General features: G+C 36.1%; 1 protein-coding gene across 2 annotated transcripts in view; it reads right to left on the bottom strand.

The window, feature by feature from the left end:
- The window catches only part of iffo2a (intermediate filament family orphan 2a), a 36,794-nt gene that overhangs the window by 18,895 nt on the left and 1,394 nt on the right, over nucleotides 1-16,505 (bottom strand). The gene's annotated exons all lie outside the window — the stretch shown is intronic.

Raw genomic sequence — 16,505 nt, 5'->3', positions numbered from 1 at the left:
CTAATTGAGTAATCCATCTACGAAGAATGGACCCCTGTTCACAATTTTTCCAAAATAGACAAGGAAGTCAGGGAAGGTCTTGATTTTAGTTTCCTTATGTTAATCACACATTGGTAATGATACAGTAAAATGAGATGAACACATTTGTATCTTTTCTTTTCCTCTCAGCCTTAAAGTAATGAGATCTAATAACTTGTGCATCGATACGTTAAATTACCACCTGTAGAACCTACTGTAGAAGCTGTTAACATGTTTTGGGATTCCCCTTGTCTGATTGTGTTTAAGTTAAGCAGTGAGGTTTCTCATGGGCTGGATTAGGGCATGACAGCTTCTCTTGTTATATAAGCTCCTTATCCTTTTTACTTCACACATGCTCAAGGGGATTATAAACTCCATTTGTCTCTGAACTTACATCGCCTGATGGTCTGACTGGATCCAGACAAGACACCTGCCAAGAGGGGGCAAGTGCTGACTCAACAACACAAGTTCCAGAGAGGATCATCTGTTCAGTACAAAGAGCTGTGCTGGTTATGTTGAGCTGACCTGTTGGCCAGGCATGAAAAGCATGTGGAGTGAACACAGGAGGAGCAGAAGTTCTCAGGGTGCAGAAGTGAAGGTGCAATGGCAAATAATGTGCATAAACAAATAGTACAGCACATTATAACTGCAGTCTGACCTTAAAATATCCTGATGATGCAGGGCTACAGACTAACATTTCAGAGAACTGGCACCGGTGCCAGTAGAATTAATTAGAAATGCACATTTGACAGTAGCTTGAGCTAAGAGAAGCAGGAACGAGATTTGGACATTTAACAGGCCCACCTTATAAATTTAAAGGTTGCATTAACCACCAATATAACAAAGTTATAAAAGCGTAATCGAACTTTAATTGGGGTTTGTATAAAACTGATTTTCACAACATTATTTAGTGGTAAACTAGTGATCCATGGAAAAGCATTTGCTATAGTTTTTGCATTGCAGACTTTTCTTTGGTTTGTTTGGTGATGTATCTTGTGCAACAGAATTAGCTTATGAGTTCTGCGAGTCACTACTTGCACCATAATGATCTCCAACAAAATTCAGCCACACTGACAGAAAACAAAAGTAAAAAAAGGTGGCCGTTTAAGCACAGCCCAATAACCTCTACTATATTACATTAAATGCACACCTGTATATTTGCTGACTACATTAAGCATTGAAGCTGTTGAAAATTGAAATTTGCTACCACATATATTTATTACATTTTAAAATAAATGTTTTTTAAATTGTAATAATATTATATTATATCATACCATTGTTTTTTACTGTATTGTAATAAATGCAGATACAGTATGAAAATACAGTTTTGCTAAAACATTTATGAATAAACACCATAGCTGACACCACTAGTCTAACCAACCTCAAAGTTTGCTCCCAACTCCACATATCTAGTTACATAACAAGCTTTTGAGAGTAAAACAATTTATAAATGCTGCAGATAATCACTAAGAGTGAGTGAATGATGACAATTTAAATTTATGAGCGATGCTAATGTTCAATTATACCAACATGCAAATGTTGGCCATGCATTGCTGCAGTAATCTTACCAACTGGTAATAGGCTTTTACTTACTACTTAGTTCTTTTTTACTTGCTTCCATTTGTATAACTAAGGTCTTTGATAATAATTAAAGCAGACAAATACACAACATAAGCTCATTCTGAAAATGTAGCCCTATATACATTTCTAAAGAACACAAATTATGTAGCCAGGGCTACGTATGGCTGCATTTCATCTTTAAAATGAATGCTAGGAGGGCGGTTTTCTCACTTACCAGCTGACCGCTTACCTCCATTTGAACAGCTTACCCGATGTTGCCAGTTTGTCCGGTAGCTCGACATGTACGTCTGCAGACTTGAGATGCAGAGCAGAATTTAATGCGACAACAAGATTTGAATGGAGAACGGCTTCAGAAAGCAGGCAATACATAAACAAAGCCCAAAAATAAAATAAACATGTAAATAACAGGGTGAGAATGTGGTAAAAATCTGAAAACGTGATAGAATCAGGGGATTGCTTTTGAAAACACTATGGTTGGGTTTAGGGAAGAGGGTGGGTGGGTCAATCGGTGCTGTTTAAAACATTAATAGTTGGGTTTATGGAAGGGGGGTGGGGGAAATCTGTCGGTTCGTCAGTCAGTAAATCAGTCAGTCAACAGCGGCCTTTGGTGGATTTATGTGAGAACAGCAGGCATGAATGGCACTCGCAAGAAAAAACTGAGATCTGACGTACACAGCTGCCTCTGGTGGATTTGCTAAAACAAAAACAACAAAAAAAACGTAGCTCCTGGGACGTATTTTGCTCTCTCCAGAAATGTCTATAAGGGTACGTAATCAGAAGGCGCCTGGGTTGTGAATACATGTGTGTAGGGAGATGTCATGAATTGGACAGATTGAACAATGTATAGATAATGTGGATCTCTGTGAATGTCACTGGGATCCAGTGGAGCTGACTAGACAACAGCCCAAGGTCATGAGAATCAGACTCCTCTCATTTTCACTGCTGCAGCACAGACCGCTCACCGGAGCTTTCATCTCATTCAAAAGACTGTCGGCACAATACGAACGGAAACTCGCTCCAGAATAAGGCAGACTGAACAATAGCTCGAGGAAATGTTGATGAATACTGCATACCGAAAGCTTTTGAATGCTCACCTGGCCAAAAATAAACAACTTTCAAAGTACTATTTAGAAAAAGAAAGATAAGGTACACCGCAAAATAAAAAAAAAGCTGATTTCTTTGTTCTTCATTTGCCATCACTGTACACATTGCCTTGACAAAACCTATTGTCTGAGATCAAATTAAAAACATATTGTTAAGTTTATGGGAGAGTTCAACTACCAGAGTTTCAAAGAGCTGTTACAAATAAAGAAAATGAAGGATATTGAGGAAAATCTGTTACAAGTCAAAAGTTCTATGCAAGTTATCTTAAACCACTTCAAAACTGGACAGATGAATAGGGCAGAGAGATAACGTGAGGGGTTCATCACTGCACCTGTAAAGAGCTTCAAAGCATTATATCTCTATAGAGACACACCCACTGTCTCATTTATCCAGCACTTCTGAAATGCCTGAGGAGATCTATAGTATTTACTCTCCAAACAGGAGCTCAGAGGGAGATCTTCAGAAAAGATCAGATGGGATTGGATTTTTATATAGTTTTTATTATTCAAATTATTACTTTTATTTGGGAAAGATGCATTCATTTGATAAAAAGTGACGGAAAAGTAATTCTACAAAACATTCCTATATTAAATAAAACATTTTGATTCTGAAAAAAAAGAAAAAAAAAACATTTTTATTATGGTTTTCACAGAAATATTAAGCAGCTGCATTTTCCAAAATTGACAAGTAACGAATAATTTAATGAGCTGTAGTATTAGGAATAATGCAATTATTCATATAATTCAACTGACTTTAATCAATTATTCCACTATGGAGTTACGGTTACCACCTCAAATTATTTTATTAGATTATTGAAGACATTTATCTTTTTCCATTTATTTTATAGAAGACATTTCTTTATGTTTTCCCCCTTAAAAGCTCCTACTGTATGTGTAGGACTGGTTTCTATTGTATCTTTATCCCAAGCCTCCATTGTTAATTCCAAAATATCCTTATAGAGCTAGTAATAGATGCTTGAGCCAATGATAATTAACATAAAATATCAAATATATTCTGTTATTCAAACATTTTCCTTCGCCTTAGTACTGGAAAAACTCATTCACACACTACTGCCAACTTTAGTTTACCAAAATTCACGTATAGCGCATGTCTTAGAACTGTGGGGGGAAACCGGAGCACCCAGAGGAAACCCACATGAACAAGGGAAGAACATGCAAACTCCACATAGAAATGCCAACTGGCCCAGCCGGGACTCGAACCAGCGACCTACTTGCTGTGAGCCGACAGTGCTAATCACTGAGCCACCGTGACATCCCCATAAAATAAATAAAATAGTTCATTTAAATGATCTGAGACAGCAAGATAATATCTGGCAGAAGCTCTACTAACAGCAAAACTGTAAATATACCTGGATCAACCAATCAGAATTAAACATTCAACAGCCCTGCAGTAATATGAAATATTTCTAAAACACCAACTGAGCAAGAATGGAGTAATGAAGCACAAGAAACTTCTTAAAAAAATCTTCCTAAACCCAACTTTTCTAAACAGTAAATGCATGTAAGAGCTAAACAACATAGGCTGAAATCGTGCCATTTTCAGAAGATGGGGTAGGTAAATACTCTAGAGGAAGATAACCTCATGACCTATGACCCACTCTTCACCCCTTAACATATTTTGCTGACAACGATGGTGGCAAAAGGCAGAGTAATCTACAGAAGCTGTGATGTTGTCTGGTATGTAAGATATGTAAATGACCTTTTTTTTTTTTTTAAATCTAAACTCACTAAAGTGGGACAGATGACCCACACAACAAGCATGCCATTTCTACATTGCTTTTCGTAGTAATAGGAACCTGACATGACGAAAAATTGTTGTCAGATGTTTAATGATGTTTTTTCTTACAGAATTTTTGAATTTTATTATTACTCTTATAAGATTTTCTTATTTAAATGGTTTTGTAGTGAGAATAGCTTTGGCATGTTCCATGATTTGGAGTCACCTTTTCCCTTTCATTAGTTTGTTTTAGAGTCCTGCACTTCCACAAATTCATTTTAAAAGTAGACTTAGAGTCTAGGTATTATAATTAATATGAGTTAATGAAAATGATTGAAAAAAAATAATGAGAAACCACTGTTTGATTGCTGAAGAAAATTATTTATTTTTTGGTAATCATGCTCACATGATGCTACACTTCATCATAAAGGTGCAGTAAACTTTCTTTCCAGTATAGTTTTAGTGATTTAACAAGCTCCCAACCATTTACCAAATGTGTAGAAAGTGGCCTTCTGCAGACTGCTGATTCCTGTAATCATGAGTTCAGTGGTATGTTAGGCATGCAAATGGTAACTCTTGCTTTCTATTTTTGTATTTTTTGACCACTGATGTCGAGGAATGTGGCATAATCAGTTCATACACAAAAAAGGTCATTTAATGCTACTTCTGATTGCTTTCTAAAGATGCATGGCATGATCATTCAAGTGCTGGTGATCAAGATTTCTTACACTTACTCTCAGAGAAGATGATCTATGAACTCTGCTTTGATTCATGATAAGACGCGGCGTTGAAGTGATTGTTAAAAGTACTTTATCAGTCAGTTTAACACCATGGATTGGCTACTACTCAATAAATCCATAAAATGACTCACAAAAAAAACAAAAAACAAACTGAGGTTGGGGGATGTTAGAAGTAAAAAACAAACAGTAATAGTCTTATTGCACAACATCATAAAGAGAAGAGACATAAAATACTTCTGGCCTCTCTGATTTTCATTTACCTATATAAGCAGGTTACATTGTGCTGAGTTATAAATCTGAAGCCTGCATATCAGTTTTTCATTTTAAAACAAAATGAAGGCCTCTTGCCAGATCTGTTTTAGGTCCTTGGACTCCCCTTACAAGATATATAGTGAATTGAATCCCCCTTGTACATGCAAGACTGCTGCAGAATACTGATTCATGAAGTCTGGACACAATACATGCACAAATGCAGTGGATATGTAGTACTGGTGGCTTAATAAATCCACTACAATTCAATTTAGTCAGTTTCCCGTGTCAAAATTAGCTCTTGTCCATGTTCTACAGGTCTATTAATCCCTCTGACAATGAGCGATTTCTTATTTGATAATTAACATTTCTAACAACTAAAAGACAGTCATATATTTTCATTTAATTAGGCCACATACATACTGCCGCTACATTTGGTTCTGGATTGCACATATAATATGCACAGAGTAACTTCCTAGATCTTGATAAGCCAGCTTGGGCATTTTCGGTGAACTCTCAGCTGTCAAGATGTGCTGACGTTCTGCTTTCAGGATCTTCCCCCAGCCAATATCAGTGACCACCACCTGATCTTAACAAACTCTGAAGGGGGTTGCACAGCAGACATACAGTGCTGTGAGGCCAAACAACAATGTGGCCAAATTAAACATGCCATACTATATGTGAATACATTGTTTTATATTTAGGTACGACTCTGGCATAGTCCTAGCCATGACTTGATGCAATTTAAGGGTTTAAGCGGCACATTTTAGGGATGCCCATATACTAAATATATTATAGCATAAGAAAATCAACCATTACATTAAAGGAATAAAAAGGCTATTTCATATAAAGCTAACCAACAATATGGACCATTTTTACAACACTGTTATGACGCGTTTTACAGTCATCTGTATCTTATATCATTAAATTTTTAAAATTATTTTGATCTTTTAAAAAGTGTATGTACATTTACAGTTGAAGTTAGAATTATTAAACCCCCCTGAATTTTTAGCCCTCCTGTATATTTCCCCCCCCCCAATTTCTGTTTAACACAGAGAACATTTATTCAACACATTTCTAAGCATAATAGTTTTAATAACTCATTTCTAATGACTGATTTATTTTATCTTTGCCATGATGACAGTAAATAATATCTTACTAGATATTTTTCCAGACACTTCTATACAGCTTAAAGAGACATTTAAAGGCTTAACTAGGTTAGATAGGTTAACTGGGCAGGTTAGGGTAATTAGGCAAGTTATTGTATAACGATGGTTTGTTCTGTAGACTATCAAAAATATATAGCTTAAAGGCACTAATAATTTCGACATTAAAATTGTTTTTAAAATATTAAAAACTGCTTTTTTTTCTAGCCAAAATAAAACAAATAAAACTTTCTCCAGAAGAAAAAATATTATCAGACATACTGTGAAAATGTTCTTGCTCTGTTAATCATTTGGGAAATATTTAAAAAAGAAAAAAAATGAAGAGGGTTTAATAACTCTGATTTCAACTGTATATGTAATTACATATGTATTATATTATCTTTGCATAAAGTTACAAAAAACAAATTACCACTTGTGCGAGGTATATGAAATGCAGAGTCTATGGACAGGACAGACGTAGTTCTCTCTTCTGGCTGCCATTATCAGTCTCACACAATTTTTTTTTTTCTGAAAGTCTTGATAACACCATAATTTTCTTGTGAAAAAAAATGTTGTACTCACTCATTTACTGCTTTCTAGGTTTACCCAACTACGACGACTTCCACGGCTGAGAAACCCAGAAATATGAAAAGGGTCCATACCATTATAGCTTACATTAGCCTTTTTACTCATTTAAACTATGCATCTAATAATCCCCACATGCACTTGCCTTTTTATTAAGTTATAAACACATTATTAAAACAAAAGGCACTAAATAAAAATACTGGCATTCTTTGCAAAGTTGACCTACATATTGACCTGTCTCAGACAGTCCCCCGGGTCTTCAATAGTGCACATCTGTGTCCCACCGACGTCAGAGGAAGACCAAGCTGCATTTCAGATCAATACTCAGAGCAGCTCACACACCCATGAACACACACACACACACACGCACGCACACACGCACGCACGCACTCGCTCACTCACTCACACACACACACACAAATCCTCCCTTCTGGAGCACAAAAGACTTACAAGAGAAAGTGTGAATCAGAGGAAAGACAACCATTGTTTAAATAACAAAAAAACATGCAAGTACATTTACACGAGTACAGTGTTTCTCAACCACATTTCTGGAGGACCACCAACACTGTTTTGGATATCTGTCACACCCATTACAGGCCTTTCAGTCTCTAATGAGCCGATGATCCGAATCAGGTGTGTTTGTTTAAGAAGACACTGAAAATGTGCAGAGCTGGTGGTTCTCCAGGAACGTGGTTGAGAAACACTGCACTAGTACATTCCTTCATTCATTCATTTTCCTTTGGCTTAGTCTTTTTGTTCATCAGGGGTCACCACAGCAGAATGATCCGCCAACTTATCCAGCATATGTTTTACACAGCGGATGCCCTTCCAGCTGCAACCCAGTACTGGGAAACATCCATATAGACTGATTTATACACATACACTACAGCCTATTTAGTTTCTTTGATTCACCTATAGTGCATGTCTCCAATAGAGTCTGGCTGCAGAGTTGTTCTTGTAACCACGCTTCCTCTGCAGGTGACGTCATTTACAGCCGCCACCTGTGCCCGCTTGCATACAAGTCCTTCAGTAATTTAGCGTAAGGGTGTCCCTGAGGTCTCTAGGTAAGGGATTACATTAAGATGGTTGCAACACACTTCTTATCTGTCACTCTTACCTAAGTGCCTTTTTCCAAGCGTTTCACTGTAGTTTCTGGCAACATACGGCGACGGGCGCCGCAGTTGCTATAGTTACGTAAACAGATTGTAACAAACCGCGAATGCTTGCCTTACAACAGCTTTGCAGTACACATCATCTGTACTGCTTTCTTTCCATTAAGCGAGTCAAGACATTCACTTATCGAGTCCATCTTGACATTATGCTTGGGGGACCTATAAAACTGGGCTGGAATCATGTCTTTTGGACTGTGGGGGAAACCGCAGTATGCGAAGGAAACCTACACGAACAAATGGACAACATGCAAACTCCACACAGAAATGCCAACTGATCCAGCCTGGACTTGAACCAGCGACCTTCTTGCTGTGAGGCGACAGTGCTAACCACTGAGCCACAGTGTCACCCTGCACTAGTACATATAAAAGTATGTTTAAATAGTGCACAGTGCACTTTCAAGTACATTATAATTAGTGATGCACCGAACATGCTTTTTCATGGCTAATTTGAATTTATTTACTAGCAAATTGTATACTGATTTTGAAATTTTTTTATAAATAAATAAAGAAATAATAATAATATAAAGGAAAAATGGTAAGTAATGGTAAGTAAGCAAAATGTTTTTTGCTTCATCACAGTTTAATACAGATAAAAACAAAACAAAACAAAACAAAATGTGAAATGAACAATACATGCAGGTACTGATCTGTGAAAAGTTTTTTTTTTCAACAACTGTCCTATACCTAATAAAGATGCACTTAATTGCATTTAACACAGCTAATTGCATTTAGTGGAAAAAATATTTATAAAGCATTTTAATTTAATTAACAACTAATTATCTATTTAAAAATATTACATTTAACATCCTCTTCAGCACTCGTCTGAACTGTATGTTAAAGAGTACTATTTCACAGGGGGACAGACAATATCTAAAACAGCAAGATGGGACAGTCATGCTTTTATTAAGCATTTGCGTCACTGGGTCTTTTGAGGTTCAGTTTCTGAATGCATAGTGTCTTGGCTGGCTGAGTTTAGTGCTCCATTTGTCTGTACACTAGATAGACATTTACAAAGCCACACAATAAACAGACCGTCACTAAGAAATGCTTCTATTTACCGTATAATTGACAGCATTGGTCCAATTGAATCTATCTATCTGGTGGAAACAAGATCTTTTGAAAGTCAATCATGTGCATCATGATAAAATAACTTGCTAGCTCAGAGGAAAATGCAGAATAACATCTTTCAAGTAAACTGGCAGGCCTGAAAAACTTGTTAGCATCATTGGCCCATTGATTCTCATTGCTATGGTACAGACTGAATGAATCATCATTTCAGCAACAAATGCAGTCATTGGGTACAGGAACAGAAATCTAACAATCAAAAGCCTAAAACTGACAACTAAGTCAAGCCTTTCACAGAACTTCTGTCATAAAAAAATGAATAAATAAAATAGTTATTATATAAGTAAGAAAGTAAGTAAATAAATAAATAAATAGGTATTTACGTATTTGTTTGTAATTTAAATATATTTATATTAGTTAATGGGCGATGCTGTGGCGCAGTAGGTAGTGCTGTTGCCTCACAGCAAGAAAGTTGCTGGTTCGAGCCTCGGCTCAGCTGGTTTCTGTGTGGAGTTTGCATGTTCTCTCTGCATTCGTGTGGGTTTCCTCCTGGTGCTCCGGTTTACCCCACTGTCCAAAGTCATGTGGTACAGGTGAATTGTGTAGGCTAAATTGTCCGTAGTGTATGAGTGCGTGTGTGAGTGTGTGTGGATGTTTCCCAGAGATGGGTAGCAGCTGGAAGGGCATCCGCTGTTTAAAAATGTGTGCTGGATAAGTTGGCGGATCATTCTGCTGTGGTGACCCAGACCCTGGATTAATAAAGGGAGTAAGCCGACAAGAAAATTAATGAATATTAGTTAATAAAAATAATAATAATAAAACAATATATCATTAATTTCAAGCCTGACATCACTTAAAAAAACATACAAACCTAGTTTATTGCTTAACTTGCAGTTGCAAGGTGTTTGTATGTTGCATTGTACTTTGTTTCTTATATACAGTTGAAGTTAGAATTATTGATATTTTTCAAGACACTAGTATTCAGCCTAAAGAGACATTTAACGGCTTAACTAGGTTAATTAGGTTAAGTAGGCAAGTTATGGTAATTAGGCAAGTTATTGTATAATGGTGGTTTGCTCTGTAGACTATCGAAATAAAATATAGCTTAAAGGGGCTATTAATTTTAACCTTAAATTTTTTTTTAATTAAAAACTGCTTTTCTTCTAGCCAAAATAAAACAAAAAAAGACTGTTTTTTTTTTTACCTTGCTCTGTTAAACATAATTTGGGAAATATTAAAAAAAAAAAAAAAAAAAATCAAAGGGGGGCTAATACTTCAGACTTCAACTGTTTACTGTAAACACTATCAAAGCTAAATTAAATACACTAATTAAACTATATACAATCCGCGTCCATATGATGATTTACCCAACGTTTCCTCTGGAGTTTGTTTTTTATATCAAACTTACGAAGCCTGAACTTACAAGGAGAGGATGCAGCACTGAACTTTGTGCTCTTAATATTGAGGAAAAAGCCCTAATCAGATAGACGAATGTCTGCAATCACGCCTCCATTTTCAGATGTTTCTGTTTTCCCCCATCCACACTGAGACGGATCAGCAGCAATTTACAATGAAAACGGCCTCTTCGGAATTTTAAAAAAGCTCAGTTTTCGGCATTTGAAAACTCCGGGTCAGTGTGGACGGAAGGCGTAACCGTAGCAAAACTTATGCGTTTTAAAACTAAAACGTATTAATGTAAACAGGGCGTTAGTGTCCCACCAGTGAAAATATACAGCCACATCGCACTGCTACGAGTGTGATATTGTGTTTATACAACAGTTCGACGGCATAATCTTGTATAAAAAAGAAAATCAAACACTGAGTGATTTAAAACCCTTTTGTAAGAAGAACAACTTTCTTCCAACATTCAACCGCATCCACAGCTGACATCAAAACAGCAGAGGCCGTTACTAATTCACCAAACGTCACTTTAGAGCTAGTGTTTGAATGATTCTTTAGCGTAATGTCTAAAGTGATGACAAAACAGCTGATTTTGCTGACATTTTAAGATTATAATGGCATGACAGAAATGACAGAGATATCTCCCAGTATTGTTCTGTTGCAATCGGGAGACCACAATATTACTATGATATAAATACAGCACTACAACATACAAAAGAGAGAGATCGACTTCAAGTCAAGATCAAGTCATTTACCCGTTTAATAATGATTTGATTAGCTGTAGTTTGAAATTACCCTGTTTTCTCCTAGGGCTTACTATGCGATCTTATTTGTCATATTGTGGATTAATATCGTCAACCGTCTTTGCTCAAAGACAGGCAAATGGCCACTGACGCACTCTCTCTCAGAAATTATAAATATTTTAAAATAGGCACTATCTTCATAATAAACTGCATAGTTGCAATCTGAGCAACTACATTCTCCACTAAAAGAGCCTTAAAAGTACCTTATGTTGTCCAACAGCAGCAATAGTTGTCAATATTTGTCCTCAGCTTGTTGTTGTATGTGGACGGAGTAATACACAAGGGTGAGGAGGCGAGTGCTGAATTGTGCTGCTTCTAGTCATATTAAATAAATAGTCTGAACAAGAAGCAGACTTAATTTTTTGAGTGAGTTCCCAAACTTCCCATGATGTTGGGCTATCAGCATGAGTGGGGGTGATTTTGTGATTTCCTGCCCGATGAGGCGGCAGTACTGAATCATTCCCCAGAGAGATGACCTCACTCTGCTGCTACCTCCTGTTCACACACCATTGATCTGCCACACAAACACTTCACCTCTCACACAGCTACCGTCAAAATCCTTGACCAGAACAGGACAGAAGTCTCAGCCCGATTCACACGGGTCAGCGGAGAGTGCCTGCTAGGGCCGTAAAAAACCTCCTGAAAGTGTGCGTTCCTCTACAGAAGGCATGGCTTTTGTGCTCTGGTTTATAGCTTGAGCCAGAGTATTTCACGGAAATCTGGCATGTGTTGAATCATAAAGCAAGAGCTTAGAAATGATCCACTGACTGCCAGAATAACCTTCATATGATATATGGATGTATAAAAATGATTTAAAACCAGTTCTCAATCACACAAAAAGCAGCAATCAATTTAAAAACATCAATGAGTTTACAAACGTGACATCACTTCAAGTAATATGCAAAACCGAAAGTGACTCTGTGTTCTTAGATGATTCTGGTTGGCTCTTTACCAACATAAAAGGAGCACATTCATCTTTTACGGCAGTCCAGAGCAATTTAATAAACCTGAATTTCTATCAAAGCCATGGAATTCCCACAATAGGATTAATCAGACAATGAATTCCAACGAACCGGGAGGATGGGCGAAGAATGCACACAACGTTCCAAGGGGTGGGGCAGAATGACTCCATTCTCTAGATATGTTAAGCTCCCTAAAATATTTAAGCTGTCAGTGAAGGGATGATTTGTGTTTTCTGCTGTTTTAACAGACATAAAGATAATAGGGCTGAATGTTTTTTCCCTTTCAACTTTAATTGTTTTTTGCACAAGACTGTTCACTTTATAAATAGAATTATGACCCCAAAATAGGGTTCTCACTCTATGCAAAATGTCAGATTCCCTGACTAATATTTCGATGACCTAACCTTATTTCTAATTTAAAGGGCACCCATAATAAAAATCATCATTTCTAAGCTGTTTGGACAGAACAGTTATATTGAGGTGACTGAAAAATCCTAATCCAAATCCCTCCCATTTTGAGGCCAACTGCAATGTGACATAGGCATGTAGTTTCCCCGCCCACCGATTTGATTGACAGCTGCATGTTAACATGTCTATGTAGTATTGTGTATAATCATCATATCAACAAGACAGGATGTAGAGCAACTAGGATTAAAAGATCTGTTCAGCTCTCTGTGATCATTAATCATCTTCAAACGTGATCAAGAATGAATTTTAACAGTTTGTTTGTTTTTTTTAAACAGTGCATGTTTACATTCAATTCCAGAAATGTCATGCCCTGTGGGAACCCTGCTCTAAAAATAACCAGATATGATGTAAAAAAATGTTAATTTGGCTCCAATTTGTTTTGTACTTCAAAAAATAAAAGCTAATCAAATAATCCAGCCTGCTGCCAAATGCATACTTAATTTACAAAGCAGCTTCATGTTTAAATATTTTAAAATAATTTCCCAAGGGACAGTGTTTGCATTTGTGCCTGATGCCACACTTTCCACCTGTCTCGGATCGCATTTAATACAACAGACCCCCAACATCCATCCCAACCCACCGGCTGCTACTGTGCTACTGTGATACTTTATCTGACAACCAAAACAAACAAGAAGTGTCAGCAGAGCAAAGGTGGTTTTGTGTTGGCCACTTAAGAAAAGGCAAGCAAACATTTGACTATTAATTTATATCTAATACCACTGCTTATCAAGGGCACTATGATTCCTGCAAATTAATAAATAAATAAATAAATAAAGAATAGCAGAATCCAGTGAGTAAATTTGAATCAGCTGTATTAACACAAAATTTGGATGAATTTGGTTCATCAATCAAACAAAAAGTAGAGCTTTGCACCTAATAAGATTGCAATTTGTTTATATATCACAGTGATATGAATGCATTTCTGTGAACATTAAACCACAAAAAGATATTTAAATGTGCAGGTTCTGCAAGTTTGAATGTATGCCATGGTTTTGTTTATAGTTTTTGAAGTCTAACATTTCACTAAATGAAGAAATGAACACATGAACAACATCTCCAGAAATGCTCCAAAAATCTTAAATGTTTTACTATTTAATGTCAGAAAGAATATGTAAAAGGCATAGATTACTCTTGAACAGTATAGCACACTTTCTAAAAAACTGACTTGCATGTTCTAATTTTAAACTGAATAAAGTGAAATTTATATTTTAAAAAGTCATTCATTTCAGTTACTAAAAAAATATTTTTTAAAACTCTTAATTAATGATTTGATTAAGCTTCAGGATTTAAAACAGTGTTTTTTTAACCATGTTCCAGGAGGACCACCAACACTGCATGTCCCATTACAGGTCTTTTAGTCTCTACTAATGAGCTGATGATCTGAATCAGATGTGTTTGGTTAAAGAGATATGGGCTGTTTCTCAATATGCATTCTTCAGCATTCTTGCATCCTCGTGTTTTCGTGTAACATCATCATCATCAACCGCCAAACTTTGGCTGCAGCTGAATAAAGTAGGAGGAAGCACAGCATTTTATACATGTTTATTATTAAAGTTCAGAGATATAACTTATTCATCTCAGGAGTTTTTCTGAATGGGACGGTAAAAGTAAACATTATTATAAAAATCTTAATAAAAGCAAAACACTTGCTGAAATTTGTTTTATTTGTACTGTGCAAAGTATATTTGTAAGTTTTTTGTGAATGTTATATATATATATATATATATATATATATATATATATATATATATATATATATATATATATATATATATATATATATATATATATATATATATATATATATTAAAAAAGGGAAAAAACAATAAATGGTTGTATAAATAATATAATGTTTAATTAATTTTCTGATAAAAATGAGTAAAGGTCATGTGATCATCAGGAAGAACGCAGCATCTCATTTCTCAGAAGACAGGATCTGTGTTCTCGTGGTCTCCCGAGTTCGTTCTTCCGAGATAACCTGGCAAAAACGGTCTTCACAAGAACGCAAGTCCTTTCTTAAAAAATTGAGAAACAGCCATGGAAAATGTGCAGAGCTAGTGGTCCTCCAGGAATGTGGATGAGAAACACTGATTTAAATGAACTGAGTGGGCTTTTTTGGCAACACCATTAATATTAACTCTTAAAATAGAAAACTATGGATGTCAAAATAGCCCAATTCCTAACATCATTGCAGGCCAATGTAAGTAGTGAATAATCAAAGGATAAAGACATTCTTTATAAAACGGGCTTTCCAGCTCATTCAAATCTTGGAAATGAATCATTGGTGGCTCATTTATCCTCTACTTCTCACAGACAGTCTACATCTGTTCTGGCAGACCTAAAAACCCTCCACGGACCAAATTTTAAGACCTTCTATAGCCAGACTATTAAATTATTATTTCAACAGAGCCACTGACACAAACTAAGATAACAATGAACACACAGCCAAGAGGAACAGTCTGGGAAAACACAAAGGCACTTTCACGAATACTAGATGACCGGAAATGCCTTAAAGTTACAATAACTCATTTGTGTTGAGCAGTAAAAGAGCCCCACATCACTGATATAAATGTAAACATATAAATTAAATACTGATTTAACACTGATATAAAAAAGGAATTTGGCACAAATGTTTTGTTCATCACTCTTCCAGAAGTAGACATGTAAACTAAGCATTATTTGGCATTAAAAATATATATTTTCTAAACCAACATGCGCTTGTTTTTTCCCTCCATAAGTGAAAAATGGCTGAATCAGCCACTGAATGGAATAACATGCATGAAAACGTCTCAAAGATAACATAACCAGAGGGAAATCCCCATGTATGAACCAGACCAACATGAAATGGGTAAAAAAAGTGTTGCAAGGACTAATATTTACTGGTCCCTGAAGGGAAAAAAGACTCCCATTGAATGGGAAGTTTTGCAATGATGCCCATTTGGAGGAGAGAAACAGCTAATGGTTTCTGTCAGATAAAATGTCACCCCTGCTTTCTCGTGTTTCATACCCAAACTGGACACTTTGCAATAGGATACTGCAGAGAATTCAGGGGTTACCGAGAGAGCCTTACTGTTATTTAACATTATGAAAATATCATACCCTGGAGACAGTCGTGCAGAACAGAAAGGAAACACACACTCTTGTTTACTATGAACACACAGGGGGCAAAGTTCTTGTTTTTTTTAGAGAGGGAACATTTTTGTTTACAGTGTTTGATAACCAACCCATCCACCAAACGTTATATTCTAAAAACGTGTCGCTAATTTTGCTATTGAGATATGAAAGTTTCATTTTTCAAACGCCCAAATAACATATTGGCAAAACAACATTTCATGAACAATGTATTACAGTATTATAAAAGTATTATTACTGTGATTATTTTCATAATGTCATTATAGAAAAGATAACTTCAAATAAGTCCAGTTCCGAGAATGTTCCTGGTTAGCTGGGAATGTGTAGATTTCAGCTAAAAATC

This window comes from Danio rerio, chromosome 23 (genome assembly GCF_052040795.2).
Source record: "Danio rerio strain M-AB ecotype USA chromosome 23, GRCz13ab, whole genome shotgun sequence".
NCBI classification, from domain to species: Eukaryota; Metazoa; Chordata; class Actinopteri; order Cypriniformes; family Danionidae; genus Danio; species Danio rerio.
This window is presented reverse-complemented; position numbering and strand designations above follow the sequence as displayed.